Here is a 17,210-nt window from a genome sequence, read left to right on the forward strand (position 1 = left end):
AAAAAAAAAAAAAAAAGACTATTAACTGTGTTAATATAATGATACATATTCATATAATTCAGCCTGCATCAATTGCCATGTACTCATTTTCTTTGGATTTTAGGAGAAATCAAAATTTAAATATTTTCATGGGCCCTTAAGAGTATCATGGCCTAGGCCCAGTGCCTACTCTCAGTAATGATAAAGTCAACGCTAACACACACGCTGTACCCTTCTTTACCTTGGCTGCAACCTGACAGGGCAGGTGGTATTGGTCCTCCTGGTTTTCAAATCAGGGAACTGAGGTCAGAAGTTAAATAAATTGCTCAGATTTGAATCTTGGTCAATTTGACTCCCAAAGCCTATGCTCTTAACTTTCCGTGCCGTGCAAGGAGATATTTTCAGCACCCAAAGGGGACGCATGATGGGGCTATTATTATTATTATTAATTCAAATAGCTCTAACTACTTAAGAAAATAGTCTGAGAGATGGCAGCCAAGTGTGTTGGACATTTTGGCTTTCTGGTAGCTCCTTTTTATTTTAATCCACAAGATAAACCCAGCTATGAACCACATCTCTGCAGGAAGTGTTTTAAATCTCCATCTTTTAGGGCTGGATTTGCTCGTCTAACTTCACAAAGAAAATAACTCCACTTAGCTTGACAGACTCTACAATGAAAAGTAAATTATTTTTTTTTTCTGGAAATGACCCTAAAAATAGCAAGGACTGGGTCTGCAAGAGATACCAGAGGCAAAAAGACTGAATATGTTAGTTTTAAAGGCGCAAATGTGTTTTGAAACACAGAGACTCTTCTGAGGCCTGGAGAAGAAAAATGACTTCTCCAGACCGCAGGATAAATCACGTGGGAAAACAAGCTGGGAGAGAAAGCAGTGGGAACTTTGAGAGGTGGGCAGAGCACCCTATCTATCTCACAGGCCTCCACCGAGGGGAACGACCCGGAAGAAATCTTCCCTCCCCTCATTGCTATGTTGACTTCCTTTCCTGTCCTCTTAACACAAATCAAAAGACAAGGAAATGTTGATGAAACAAAGGCCAAAGTATTGCTTAAGCCCCACTGGTTGGTTATTTGAAAATAGCTGTGAACTGGCACTCGACCTCAAGGTCGGTTTGAACCGCAAGGTTGACAGTTCAAGCTTACCAGCTGCTTCTCAGAAACCCTATACAGACAGGGTCACTATAAATTGGAACTGACTGGACGGTACCAACAACAGCAGTAGCAATGGCCTTCATGGCTTAGTGTCTCTCCCAACCATGGGCTAACAAGACAAATGAAGCCCCCAAACATTCCTTTTTGCCCAGGCATTCCTCCATTCAGCATTTATTAAGTGCCTTCTGGATGCACTGTGCCATGGTAGTGGTGTGCCATGGAGTTTGTTCTGATTCATAGGACCTTGCATAGGGATTCTGAGGCTGTAAATCTTTACAGGAGCAGAAAGCCTTGTCTTTCTCCCACAGAACCGCTACTAGTTTTGAACTGCTGACCTTGAAGTTAACAGTCCAACTCGGAACCACTCTGCTACCAGAGCTCCTTGCACCATACTGTATCACACACCAAAGAACACATACATGTCCCTACCTTTGGGAGCTGGCAATCAGATGGGAGCTTGGGACACACACAGAGGAAACAAGGTCTCTCTGTGTGTTGTTGTTGTTAAGTGCCGTCGAGTCGGTTCCAACCCTTAGTGACCCTGTATAGGGTTTCCGAGGAGCAGCTGGTGAACTTGAACCGCCAACCATGCAGTTCAAATGGCTTTGCAGTCTGGCGCATTAACCCACAGCGCCACACCAGGACTCCTATCTGTGTGTAATAAGTCACTAAATGTGGAATAAAAGATTGGTCATCTGAAAAATACAGCCTCCTCACCAAAATGTCTATCTCCGAATCCCCAGAGCCTGTGACTATGTCACCTTGCATGGCAAAAAAGACTAGGTGTCCTCATGAGGCGTTGTTGGATAAGCAACTGTTAACCACAAGGTCAGCGGTTCAAATCCACCAGTAGCTCCGCTCCTTGGAAACCTTTACAGGATCCCTTTAAGTTGGAACTGACTCGACAGCAGTCAACAACTGTGGCTAAGTCAGTGGTGTGGAGATAAAAGCATCACGTGATCCTGGTGGTCTCAATGTAATCACAAGGGTCAAGCAAGCGCGAGAAGGAGATGAAGTGACAGAAGCCGAGGCTGGCGTGATGGAAATTCTTCCAAGGCGGAGGATGGGATCAAGAGCCAGGGAATGTGGGAAGCCTCTAGAGACTGCTTCTTGTTGTTGTTGTTAAATGCAGTCAAGTCGGTTCTGACTCATAACGACCCTGTATAGGGGTTTCCGAGGAGCAGCTGATGGGTTTGAACTGCCAACCTTGTGGTTCGCAGTCCAGTGCTGATCCTACAGCACCACACCAGGAGTCCCTAGAGGCTGGTAATGGTTAGGGGGACAGATTCTTACCTAGGACCCCTGGAAGGAACACAGCCCTGCCAGCACCTTGATTTCAGCCCAGTGACGTCTACTTCTCTGCCCTCCAAACTGTAAGATAATAAATCTGTGTGTTTTAAGACACTAAGCTTGAATACTGCTTTCACCATTTACCACATAATTCACCTTGGGCAAGTCCCTATCACTTCTGAGCTACCGTTTCTCTATTTATAAAATGGATAACAACAAGTCCTACCGTGCAGGAGTTCTGGTGAAAACCACAGAAAGTGTCCAGCAAGCAGGAACATTGCCAATAAAGTCAGCAGAATCTGGCAGAAGACAGCTCCATGGGAACAAGGAAAGGCTAGGGGCCTGGTGAACAACTTTGCTCTTTTCCTATATTTCTGATGGCAAGGTCCACAAGCAAAGACATGACCTTTAAGTTGATGGTTGGACAAGAATACATGCGCAGCCCTGTCCTCTCTGAGAAGCTGCTTGTAGCTAAGGGGGTTTAATTAGCACGGGTCTGTGGACTGCAGGGACTGGAGCTCACAGGGGTGTTTAATGGAACCGTGAATATAATTAAGAGGCGGTTCATTTGCAATAATTATGCACTGGTTGATTAATTCTTTCAAGATGCTAAACAACCCTTCCCTGGAGCTGCAGTAATTGATTCTGTCAAAGGCGTTCCATACTGCTGTCTGGAGATGTCTGCCGGGACGACCTGCTGACTCATTTTAACACACACACACTCACACATTGTCTCTGCTCATTGCCCAAGTTCTCCAGGGCTGCTACAACAGAAATACCGCAAGTCAGTGGCCTCAGCAAACAGAAAATTATTCTTTCTCAGCCCAGGAGGCTAAAAGTCTGAGTTCAGAGTGCTGGTTCTAGGAGAAAGGCTTTGCTCAATGCCTGCTCAGGAGGAAGGGCCTTGTCTCCTTTTAGCATTTTTGGACCCGGTGTTTGGGGGGGATCTTCATGTGTCTTGATATCAATTTTTCCCTGAGTCTAGGAAGTTCTCAGCACAGGGACCCCAGTAAGAGTGTTGCTGTATCCCACTCCAATCTCTGTACAACTGACTCACTGATCACATCATTTCTAACTGCCAAACCACTGAGTATCATAGCCCAGCCAAGTCGACACATATTTTGGGAGGACAAAATTCCATCCATGACACCAGTTAACAGACAGGTCTAAGAGCAAGTGCGAGGTGGACATAATGCTTAGGCGACGGGGCGAGGAAAGGAGGGCTGGGGAGAGATACAAGTAGAGAGATGAGCTATCTGTAGGCATAGAAACAAAGGGAGAAAGGGCCAGCAAGACGGCTTTCATGTTGAGGTCACATCCAGATTACCTGCTCCTACCATAACCAGCCGGTTAGCTCAGTTGGTTAGAGTGTGGTGCTAATAATGCCACGGCCACAGATTCAATCTGCATATGGGCCAGTGTCTCTCATTTTGGAGTCGTGGTGTGGCGCTGTGGGCTAATGCATCAGACTGCAAAGTCATTTGAACTGCATGGTCGGTAGTTCAAGCTCACCAGCTCCTCCTTGGAAACCATCTACAGAGTCGGTATGGGTGGAAATCGACTCGATGGCACGTAACAACAACCGTATACCAGCTGTGTGGACTTGGATGAGTCATTTTTGCTCTTGGAGCCTCAACCCTTCAGGGGATAAAAACCCTCACCTTGTAAAGTTGTTAGAAGCCCTGGTGGTGCTATGGGCTAAGCACTGGGCTGCTAACCACAAGGTCAGTGGTTCAAACCCACCAGTTGTTCCGCTGGAGAAAGATGAGGCTGTCAGCTCCGGTACAGTTCTATTCTGTCGTATACAGTTCCCATGGGGCAGAATTGACTCAGTGACTGGGTTGGATTTGGGTTAGGTTGGTAGGGCTGTTGGGCTGTTGTTGTTAGGTGCCATCCAATTGTCACTTCATGGTAGAACTGTCTCCTAGGGTTTCCTAGGCTGTGTCATCTTTATGGGGGAGTCCTGGTGGGGTGCTGTGGGTTAATACGCTGGACTGCAAAGTCTTTTGAAACACAAGCTGGGCGGTTCAAGCTCACCAGCTGTTCCTCAGAAACCCTATACAGAAACCCTATACAGGCACACAACAGCAATCTCCATGGGAGCAGATCACCAGGTCTTTCTCCCACAAGGCTGCTGGATGGATTTGAACCACTAACCTTTTGGTTAGCAACTAAGCACTTAACTGTTTCTCCACCAGAGTTCCTGGGGTTGTTGTAAGGATTCTAAGTAACGCAATGGGTGGTGCCTGGCACTGTGAGCATGTTTAATAGACACTGGCTGTTTCATGAGGAGCCCTAGAGGCACTATGTCCAAGCTCTGGGCTGCTGACTACAAAGTCAGCAGTTCAAGGCCCCCAGTCTCACTCTAGGAGAAAGATGAGGCTATTCCCATAAAGATTTCCAGTCTTGGAAACCCTACAGAGCAGTTCTCCTCTGTTCTATATAGGGTCACTAGGAGTCAAAATCGACAATTCAATGGTAGTGGGTTTTTTGGTGGGGCTGTTTTACCAGCCAAGCACTATAGTTTTAGCAGAGAAAACCTCTCTGGGACAAAATCAGAGAAGTCTGTCTGCCCATGATCCAGGGGCACCAATACAAGGAATTTGCTGTGTGACCTTGAGCAATGTCTATAACCTCTCTGTGCCTTGGCTTCTTCTCTTAAAAATGTGAGTAATCATTCCTGAGGAGAGTTGTTAAGTGCCTTTCAGTTGGTTCCTCTCATAGCAACCCCATATAGGATTTACAAAGAGTGGTTGATTAGCTTCAACCACCGAACTTGCAGTTCAAACCGACTTTGCAGTCCAGCGCATAAACTCGTAGTGCTCTAGCATACAACAGAGCCTCAAGAAATGCCATGCCTCTGTCCACCCTTCAAGTTTGGTTGGACCCCCAAGTCTGCTCTCCTGACCCAATAGGCACAATGGGAAATGACTTCACGGGCACCACGGCCAGTACATGGTGTCCTAGGGAGGGGCAATCTCCCTTGGGCGCTTCCACAACATCATGCACTGCCTTCTTGGCCCCATCCTAGATTTCTCCCTCCCAGCCTGGCTTTCACCTTAGAAGCCAGACAGCGCCTTAGCTGGAGGGAGCCCTCTGCATCTGGTGGGGGTTGTGTGTGGGGGGAGGGCCCCAAATGAGCCTCCTTCTGATCACCTGGACAACAGCTAGTGCGGGGGTGGAAACCCACTCCCAATCCACGCCTCCACTCCTCTGGCTGCTCCTCACCATGGGTGCTACCATCCAACCTTGTGTTCCAATCAGTATTAGGGGGAACGTCAGAAATGAGCTTCCAGACAATCAACAGAGACAGCCTTCCCGCCCAGCCTTCTATATTGACTCCTACCCTTTCCAGTGGAATCACACCTGAGCAATCTTTCTATAACACGTATCTGACCATCTCACTTACTTACCTACGTACAAACATCCAAGAGCTTCCCATGACCCTCGGGACCAAGTCCACACCTCGGGTTCCTGCTACTCTGATCTCGGCCACCACGTTGGGTTGAGCTGATGTCAATTCTTGCCCCTTCTCCCAATTTCCTTCCCCTAGATTTATCATATCAATTATTCTACAAGCGTATTGTTCTAAGGAGCTCTGGTAGACAAGTTGAACCGCTAACTGCAAGGTCGGTAGTTTGAATCTACCAGCTGCTCCATGGGAGAAAAATGAGGCTTTCTGCTCCCATAAAGATTTACAGCCTCAGAAACCCTATAAGGGTTGCTATGCGTTAAAACGGACTCCACAACACATCACCACCACCAGCAAATTGTTCTAATCCACACCTGCATGTATTTGCACCTGATGTTCACTCCCTCTGAAATACCCACCCTCCTTCTCCATCTGGAAAAATTCCTACTCATCTTTTCATACCCCAATGATATCAACTCCGTGTGTGAAACTTTATTGCACCTCCATAGTTAGCTACTCACTCAGAATTTCCATTAAGCTTTGTAACCACCCCCCATTCATTCATTCTCAATAGATTTATTGAACACCTGTAATGTGCCAAAACCATGCTAGACCCTGAGATCTGAAAGCAACAAGAAGTTCAGCCATGTGTCATGACACTAACATTCTATTAGACACTAACAAATCATTGTGTTTGTGAAGATGTGTAACCCTAGAAAAGAGGCTAAGCCTCAGTTTCTCCTTAGCAGTGGCTGTAACACCAGGATAAACAAGGCACAGACATGTTAACAGGACACAGCCTCATGGCTCTGACACCAGTCTATAGAGCTCCACACCACTTACTAGCTGGGGAAACGGAGCCACATTTCTTAATCTCTCAGAGTCACTGTTTTTTCTATTCTAACCCATTGCTGTGGAGACAAGTTTGACTCATAGCAACCCTGTAAAGGCTACCCGACAAGACAGAGTAGAGTCCTGGTGTGGTCCTGCAGGATAATGCACTGGACCACAATGTCAGTTTGGACCACAAGGTTGGTGGTTCAAACTCACCAGCCATTCCTCAGAAACTCTACACAGGAGTCTGAACCGACTTGACAGCACTTAGCACTTAACAATAGAAGACAGAGTTGAATTGCCTCATAGGATTTCTAAGACAAATCTTTATGGAAGCAAATTGCCACAGCTTTCTCTCAAGGAGCAACTGGTGGATTTGAACCACCCACCTTTTGGTTAGAAGCCGAGTGCTTAATCCACTGTGCTACAAGGGTTCCTTGTAAAATGGGGCTAATTATAGCACTGTTGTGAAGACTAATTAGCACAGTACCTGGCATAGAGTAAATAATAAATGCCAGTTAAGTCAGTTTGAACCACAAAGACGGCAGTTCAAGCTCACCAGCCCCCTATACAGGGTTGCTATGAATTGCTACCAACTCAACAACACTTAACAACAACAATGTTATAATTAAAATAAAAACTTAAAAAATCTTCCCTGAAAAAAAGGGAGTTTCAGGCAGAAAAAAAAAAGCCTTTTTTTCTCCCATGGTCAAGGTCTTAAAGCAAGCAAAGGTATGGTTCTCCTAGGCCAGGAGGCAGTCTGACACACAATATGTTTGTTTTATCAATTAGTTTTGAATATGGGTTAGGGTTAGCACTATGGCTAGACTAGGCTTATGACTTTGGTGTTAGGGTTATGACTAGGGTCAGGGTAAGAGTAAGGGTTGTTCTGAAACTAAGAGTAAAGTTCGGTCTAGTTTTTACAGTTACGGTTAGGTTTATTGTGATTTATTTTTCTTGAAATCTACTTGATTTCCTCTTCATTTAGAGGTTCTGAACTACTTTATTCCTTCTTTTCACTTTGTTTCCTTTGTTGAAACTGTATCTCTGGTTCTCTATTTTCAGTTTTGTAGTTCTGGTATATTTGAATACTTCCATATCTGGGAGTCCTGGTGTGGCACTGTAGGATAAAACACTGGACCACAGGATCAGTTTTGAACCACAAGGTTGGCGGTTCAAACTCACCAGCCACTCCTTGGAAACCCTATACAGGGACACTATGAGTCAGAACAGACTCGACACTTAACAACAACATACCTGGGTTGAATTTTGGGTGATATTGTTATGTATGTTCATTTCAGGCTGTTACCTGCTGTTGTTGATTCTTGGTCCAAAGAACTCCCTTAAGTATTTTCTGAAAGTTGGGTCAGGGTTTTACAAATTCTTTTAATTTCTGTTCAGAAAAATAAACTAATTTCACCTTCATATTTCATGGGAAATTGTTTTGGGTATATGATTCTTGGTTAGCAATTTTTTTCTTTCAGAGTTTTATATATGTCATCCCATTGTCTTCTTGCCTGCACAGTTTCTGCTAAGAAATCAGAGTTTAATCTTATTAGTTCTCCTTTGTAGGTAACTTTATGTTTTTCCTGAACCGCTCTCAGGATTCTTTCCTTGTCTTTAGTTCTGAACAGTTTGATCATAAGATGTCTTGGTATTTTATCCTGTTTGGAGTTCATTCTTGTTCATTCAGTCTTCTTGTCTTTCATGATGTTAAGAACATTGTCTCCTAATAACTCTTGAACAATATTCTTTGGGGTTTTTTGGTCTCTTCCTGTTTTGGAATTCTAACGTAAATTACTCTTCTTGATCGTGTCCCACATAAATCTTAGGTTTCTTTGGTTTCTGTTGTTCTTTTTTCTGATTGTTCCTCTAGCAGATAAATATTGAGAGATTTTTCTTCAGGCTCAGTAATTCGGTCTTCCATTGATTCAATTCTACTTCTTTGCCCTTTCAGTGTATTATCTATTTCTGAAGTCTTAGTGTTTATCTGGGTTTCTACTGGCTGTATGGGTATGGCTTCCATTTTTTTCATTTATTTTGTCAGTTTGCCTTGATTCCATCTGTAGTTCTCTGGATCACTGCCTCAATCCATTGAAGGTGCTTAAATAGTCTTTTGAATTCCTTTTCAGGTAGTTCTGACACCACTTCAGATGTTACATATTCTCTGTATTTTGGTCACTTGCTTGAAACACTCCATCTTGTTTTTTCATGTAAGCAGAAACTTCTTTCTCCAAAACATTGTCATATTTATAGTTAACTGATGGTTGTAGATTGGTGCATTCTCAGGCCCTTACCACCTGTCTCTTGGTGGGTGTGGGAGACAATGAAAATGTGAACGCCGTTTTCGGTTCACTGTTTGTGTAGCACCGTTCAGGGCAGGTTCACTTGCCTCCAGAAGCTAGGGTGCTAAACCCAGTACCTGACCCCAGGCAGAGCAGAAACTGTGCAGGAGGGGGTGCCACTGACAGTTGGGTTGGTGAAGACAGAGACTGGCCACACCTGGGCTACCAGGAGGGCACGGAGCGAGGGAGAACTACACCCCCCTTGCTGTCAACCTCCAGCTGTGTCCTGTGCCTGCAACTGTCACTCACAAAAGCTCAAGATGGCCATGCCATTCCATGCCCACCCCAGTCTGCCTGGTTTTCTTCTCTCTCACTGTTCTTGTTTCACTCCTTCTTCTGGCTGGCACTAAATTCTCCCCTCTGTCCTCTCCTCTGGAGTTCAGGAGCACCATCTGTATCTGTCTCATTCCGTCTCCCATGTCTTTGTTCCAGAGAATCTGCTCAGTGCATCTACCTACTCTGTCATCTTGCCCCGAAAGTCCTATTAATTATGGTTTTGATCTATCCTTCCCATCTCCAACAATAAAGTCAGCTTTGTTCTCTGTTCTCTCTAAGTTCCTAGAGCAGGGCTCAGTAAGTATTTCTTGCAGGGAAAATGAATATGTGCCTATGTGCGTTTTTCAGAAAACAGGACTTTTATCAAGCTCTCAAAAGGACTTGGGCCCCAAAACAGATCACAACCACTAAGATGGCTGACCTTCAGATCCCCTCCAAGTCCAGTGTCTAAGATTCTGGTGACAAGGAGAGTGTACTTTGCTGGAAGGTGAGGAATATGCCATCCAAGTCTTATAAGGCTAACTGATCCATTCAAGATGGCGGATCAACATCATGTGACCAATGGGACAGGGTCAGTTGCTATCCTAGTGTTGGCAGCTCGCAAAGGGAACTTGATAGATCATTACTGAATTGAGTTCTCATTTGAACAAATGGGTATAGTGTTCACAGGAATCAGTCATAAACATTGGGGCATAATCAATCTTTCAGAGACTAAATAAAAGTAGATTCAATAGACCATCATGTAACCCAGCATCATGCTCATGGTGAAGAGAGAAAGATGAAGAGGACCTGCTCACAGTGGAGTGGGGCAGACAGATATGAACAATGATGGGAAGTGAAAGCTTGCAAATACTTACAGATCCCCCTCCATCCTGTGGATGAGTCCGTTTGACCAGCCTGGGCACAAGGCTGGAGTTAAATAAACAACACCGGGAGTGTTTTAAAAACTGACTTTGTGAAGAGATGTTTGGCACCTTGCAGAGAGAGTTTATTACAGTCTGGGAGGCATCCAGACAACATTGGGTCTGTTAGCTGAAATTTCCAAACCAACTAGATTTATGTCATGAGATCAGATAAATAGACGAAGGTTTGCAAAAAAAAAAAAAAAAAATACGGTAAGCATGAAATCACTGCGGATAATGACCTCGTACACTTGCCTTCTTTGGCTGCTGAGCTGGCTGATCACTGACTTATTTACTAAGGAAAGAGGCCGGAACATGGGGGGATAGTGACACTGGGGAATACTGAACTGGAAGCTTCCATAGGTCATTTGTAAAATCAAACTCAGTTCCAAAAGAACAGCAGAAAAACTCCCTTGTCTTTGGGCAGCCCCCACCCCCCACTCTCCCCACCGTGCTTCAGTTAACGCTCCTCAAAACAAGCATCTGCTGGCGGCCCCATTGGTTCCTTCTGGGTGGTCTTCCAGTGGCTCCGTAAGGCAATAAAGATGCTTCCACAATGTAGTTCCTACTGTTTCCATTTACTCTTCCAGTGGAGAGGCATCAAAGGAGAAAGGCATTCAAATGAAGGGTGGTCTGGGTAGCAATGTTCTGACTCTGAACCTCTCACTGGAGTTTTCCTCTGTTGGTTTAACCTCCTAGACCCTACTGGGTGAGCTCCCTTGTGGACTGTGAAAGATCCTTGCCATCCCACAAGAGAATGCTAATTTCTGCAAACAGGTTTATACCTCCATTCTAGCCGAGAGAAAGCCTTTTTGGGGAGGGAAGGAGAGCCATCAGAAGAGAACTAGCATTGGCAGACAAATTAACAATCCCATTTAATCATCACAGTAACACCGTGAGATAAAGGACAGCATTCCTCTTTCACAGATAGGGAAACCGAGACTCAGAGAAGTGAATTCTGTAATTGGGATATAAATTCAGGTTTGCAGCCTGTCTGACACCTGTATTCATTGTTTTTCTCTCCCACCAGCCTGTCTTTTATGACCATGTCCCAAGTATTCCGCCCTCTACAAGTCTTCCTGGAATTAATGGAGCACAGATAAAAATCTTCTATTAGGAATTTTAAACTGATGGCGCTGGGGGATAGAGCACTGGAAACTCAGTAGTTCAAACTCACCAGCCACTCCTTGGAAATTCTTGACAGCATTTAACAACAACAAGATGTCCTTACACTGCTAGCGGTCAAATTAAGAACAATGGTGGTGGTTATGTGCCATGGAGTCCGTTCCGACTCATAGACTCATAGCAACCCTGTACAGGGTTTCTGAGGCTGTAAATCTTTATGGGAGTAGAAAGCCTCATCTTTCTCCCACAGAACCAGTTTCAAAACAGTTGGTAGTTTCGAACTGCTGATCTTGAGGTTAGCAGCCCAAGTTGTAACTACTACGCTACCAGAGCTTCTTAAGGAGTACAGTATCAGAGAAAAATGACATCACTGGACTGAGAACCACAAGGTTGGTAGTTCAGACCCACCAACTGCCCCTAGGAAACCCTATCCAGGGTTGTTATGAGTTGGAACCGATTCAACGGCACTTAACAATAACAACAACAACCTCTATTTTATTTTAAATGTTCACAATTGATTTAAAAATTTTTAAATCACTGATATATTTTGAATATGTAAACTTGTAAACATACTATAAAACATAAGCAACACTATATAGGGTTGCTATGGGCACTTAACAACTACAACAAAATGATTAATATATAAATTACGAGTATTATAGATTAAAATTTTAATACAAATTACTGGCCAATAAAATGAATAAAGCATTAGAAAAATGTCACACTGAATTTTAAAAAGGAACTATAAGTCATCAGGAAAAAAATTTTTTTATCTCTGTTTCCTTGAACTCTTGCACATCTCCCTGTTTCTCCTGCTACCTTCATTTTTCCTCTGCCAACCTCTTCTCTTGTTGTATATTACCTGTCCCGTCACCCATGTTAACATAATTCCCTCTCCCCACCTCTAACACCCCGGTAATCAGCATAGAACGTTGCTTTTAGCAAGAAATCATTTCTTAGCTTTTACAACAGTGGTCTTGTACTACATTCGTCCTTTTGTGACTGAGCAATTTCAGTCAGCATCATGTCCTCCACGTTCATCCACGCACGTTATGAGGTGTTCTACAGATTCTGCTACTCTGCAACTTTGCATAATCTTCCATTGTGTGTATGGACCCCAGTTTGTTTAACCATTCTTCTGTGGATGGGCATTTAGGCTGTGGCCACCTTTATGCTATTGTGAATAGTACTGCAATGAACATGGGTGTGCAGATATCTACTCATGTCAAAGATTTTATGTCTTGAGGACATATGCCAAGTAGAAGCTGGGTCATATGGTATTTCTAGAGTTCTGGTGTGGCACTGTGGGTTAATGCGCCAGACTGAAAAGCCATTTGAACTGCAAGGTCGGCGGTTCAAGCTCACCAGCTGCTCCTTGGAAACCCTATATAGGGTTACTATGGGTCAGAACTGACTTGATGGCACTTAAAAAAAAAGGTATTTCTATTTCCAATTTTTTGAGAAAGTACTACACCTTTTTCCACGACAGTTTGCACACAAGGTCGGTGTTCCAAACTCACCAGCTGCTCCCTGGAAACCCAATACAGAGTCACTATGAGTCAGAATCAACTCCACAGCACTTAGCAGTAACAACAGTCCGTCCTGCAGTGTAGGAGGGTCCCAGTCTCTCCACAACCTCCCTAGCACTTGTGGCTGTCTGTTTTTTGGAACTTTGTTATTAAAGGTAAGATGATACCTCGTTATTTTGAGTTGCATCTGGCCTGTAGGATCGGCACTGGACTGTGAACCACAAGATGAGCAGTTCAAACCCACCAGCCGCTCCTCAGAAACCCTATACAGACTTGTAGGAGTCGGAATCAATTTGACAACACGCGTAGTGGTTACGAATCGGGCTGCGAACCTTAAGGTCAGCGGTTCGAAACTACCAGCCGCTCCGCGGGAGAAAGATGAGGCTTTCTACTCCCGTAAAGATTTACACCCTCGGAAACCCTGTACAGGGTCGCTATGGGTCGGAACCGACTCGATGGCACTTAACGACGAACGACAACAACAACAATGACTAATTATCACGAGCATTTCTTCATATTTGTTGACCACCTGAATGTCTTCTTTGGGGAAGTGTCTATTCATGTCCTCTGCCTTTTTTCTTTCTTTTTTATGAAACATGATAATTTAATCGTGAATGTCACTATAATAAGGGGTTATGTTTTTATTGTTTTTCTAGCCTTCTGAAGTTTTGTTTTGCTTTTATTGTGAATGGAGTGATAGTTTACATTGGTTTACACTCATCATTTCATTGCAATGATTACAATCTCCCCTCTGTCTATTTTTAATTGGATTATTTGTCATCTTCTTGTTGAAGTGCTGAAGTATTCTATAAATTTTGGAGAGTAGTCCTTTGTCTGATATGATATTGCCAAACATTTTTTCCCAGTCTGTGTGTGGATTTGCTTTTGGTGAAATTCTTTGATGCACTTAAATGTCCCATTGTTAGGAGGTCCCACTCCTCTATTTTAACTTCTGTTTGTGTTTTCAGTTACGTTTGACAGTATATTTAGACCATGTATCAGAGCCCCTAAACTTTGTCCTTAATTTTTCATTGATGAACTTTTATAGTGCTAGGTTTTACATTTAGGTCTTTAATCCATATTGAATTCATTTTTGTATATGGTGTGAGATATGGGTCTTGTTTCATTTTTCTGCAAATGGATTTCCAATCTTGCTAAAGAGCCCATCTCTTCCCCGTTTAATGTATTTTGGCCCTTTCCCAAAGAGCAACTGACCATAGGTGGATGGATTTATTTCTGGGTTCTCAATTCTACTCCATTGATCCCTGTGTCTTTTGTTGTACCAATACCAAGCTGGTTTGACTACTGTGTCTATGCAGTAGTAGGTGTTGATATCAGAAAATGGGTGGTCTCCTACTTTGTTCTTTTTTAATAATGCTTTGCTTATCCATGGTCTCTTTCCTTTCCATATAAAGTTAGCGACTAGTAGTTTTTTCATCTCTTTCAAGAATGATATTGGAATCTGAATTGGGATTGCATCATATCTATAGATTAATTTGGGTAGTGTTGACATTTTCACAATGCTAAATCTCCCTATCCATGAGCAGGATATAGTCCTCCATTTCTGCAGGTGTTTTTTGGTTTCTTGTAGTAGTGTTTTGTAGTTTTCTTTCTCTGAATAAATTTATTCCCAAGTAGCTATTGCAAATGGTTATTGTTTTTCTGATTTCGTTTTCAGAGATCCCTTTATTGGTGTAAAGGAACCCAACTGATTTTTATATATTGATCTCATACCCTGACACTTTGCTGAATCTATTGATGATGTTGTTGTTGTTGTTATGTGCCATCGAGTCGGTTCCGACCCATAGCGACCCTGTATAGGGTTTCCGAGGGTGTAAATCTTTACGGGAGTAGAAAGCCTCATCTTTCTCCCGCGGAGCGGCTGGTAGTTTCGAACCGCTGACCTTAAGGTTCGCAGCCCGATTCGTAACCACTACGCTACCAGAGCTCCTTCTATTGATGATACCCAATGATATTTTTACTGAATCTTTGGGATTTTCTATGTATAGGATCATATTGTCTAAAAATAGTTTTATTTCTTCTTTTCCAGTTTGGCTGATAGCTCTGGCTGAGAGTTCCAGCACAATATTTAGTAGGAATGGTGATAATGGGCATCCTTGTCTGGTTCCTGTTTGCAAGGGAAATAACTTCAGCTTCTCATTATTGAAAGTGATGTTGACTTTTAGTTATGCTAAGGAGCTTCCCTTCTATTCCTATTGTGTTGAGTGTTTTTATCAAGAATGAGTGCTGGATTTTGTCAAATGCCTTTTCTGCATCAATTGATATGATCATGTAATATTTATTGCCTTTGTTTGATTTATGTGGTGGATTACATTCTTTTTCTACTATTGAACCATCCCTGCATACCTGGTCATGATGTATTCTTTTTCTTGATATTTTCTGGATTTCAATTTGCTAGGATTTTGTTGACATTTTTTGCATTTATGTTCACGAGACATATTGGTCTATAATTTTCTTTCTTGGTGATGTCTTTGCTTGTTTTGGTATCAGAGTTATGCTTGCTTCATAAAGTGAATTAGGGAGTTTTCCATTCTGTTCTACATTCTGGAATAGTCTGAGTGGAATTAGTGTCAGCTCTTCTCTGAATGCTTGATAGAAGTCACCAGTAAATCCATCTGGGCCTGGACTTTTTTCAGTTTGGAGTTTTTTATAACTTGATCCATTGTTGTAGCCCTGTTCAAGTTTTCTAATCCAGTCTGTGTTATTATAGGTAGGTCCTGTGTTTCTAGAACTTTGTCCATCTTTTCTTAGGTATTCTAATTTGTTGGCATACAATTCTTCATAGTATTCTGGCATTTTCCTTTTTGTTCCCATTGGTTCTGTTGTGACATTACATCTTCTGTTAGATTTGCCAACGGTTTGCCAATGGCATTCATTGTTTCAAAGAACCAACTTCTGGTCCTATTGATTCTATTGGTTTTCTATTTTCTGTTTCTTTTATTTCTCATAGTAGTTATTAGTCAGGCTGTTTGAAACTCCCAGTCGTTCCTCAGGAGAAAGATGAGACTTTCTGCTCCCATAAAGATTTACAACCTCAGAAACCCTATGCAATGTCACTATGAGTCAGAATCAACTTCACGGCACACAACCAACCAACCAACCTTTATTAGATTTTGCTTCTGATGCTCTTTTTCTAATTGTTAGAGATGTTGGGTTAAAGTGTTAATTTTGATTCTTTCTTCTTTTTGGACAGGTGCAGTGATTGCTATAAATTGACCTCCAAATATTATTGGTATGTCCCAAATGTTTTAGTAAGTTGTGAATCAAGAAGTTTTTTAAATAGACTATTATTGGACTCCTTAAATACATTATTTAAGAAGAAAACTATGCTTGCAATGTCATAGTTGCAACCCAATTTTATTGTGCAAACTTTTCAGCTGTAAAAAGCTTTCTGTATCTCCATAGTAGTCAAAGATTCCTGGTGTGGTGCTATAGGGTAAGCACTGGACTGCAAACCACAAGGTCGGTGGTTCAAACCCACCTACTGCTCCTCAGAAACCCTGTACAAGGTCACTATGAGTCAGAAGCAACTCGACGGCACTAAACAACAACAGCAGTATTAGTCAAAGTGTTAGAAAGAACAGGTGTTAGCAAATCCAAATCTTTACCTCTGACACCATCATATCAAAAGAACTGGGATCTTTTGGAACAACTTCCTGTATCTTCATAGCAACTAATTTTTTCACTAATAGGAATCTGAAGTTTTTGTTCTAATGAAATTGTTGCCAGTTCAGACTATGTTTCTTATTTCTTCATTACAGTAAGAGAATCGCTTGTCTCATCTGCTGTGGCAGAGTCATCAACATCCACTCTTAAACTGCCATAGTCCCGTCTCACTTAGATCAAGGGTTTTGGCTACGATTATCCTTGCAACACGAGCTTTGTTTCATTAACTGTAAGTTCTCTCCTTCTCTTGAGGCTAATGGAGATGGTAAAGATAGTTTTGAAATAAGTGATCTTTTGATCAATCAGAATTTTTAATGGAATGTCTCAAGACATAAATGATTCCACTTTCAGACTTCTTAAAATACCAAAAGAACAGTAGTCCAAACACCAGGGGTCTTGCTGCCACTGAGTCAACTCTGACTCATAGTGACCCTATTGTTGTGGTGTTAAGTGCTGTCGAGTTGGTTCGGACTCAGAGTGACCCTGTATAGGGTTTCCAAGGAGTGGTTGGTAAGCTTGAACCGCCGACCTTGCGGTTCCAACTGACCTTACAGTGCAGTGCATTAACCCTCAGTTCCACACCAGGTCTCCCTATAGGTCTGAGTAAATTGTCCCATAGGTTCCCAAGGCAGTAAACTGTGGTTCATGGGTTTGAGCCACCTA

This window comes from Chrysochloris asiatica, unplaced genomic scaffold (genome assembly GCF_000296735.1).
Source record: "Chrysochloris asiatica unplaced genomic scaffold, ChrAsi1.0 scaffold00023, whole genome shotgun sequence".
Taxonomy (NCBI): Eukaryota; Metazoa; Chordata; class Mammalia; order Afrosoricida; family Chrysochloridae; genus Chrysochloris; species Chrysochloris asiatica.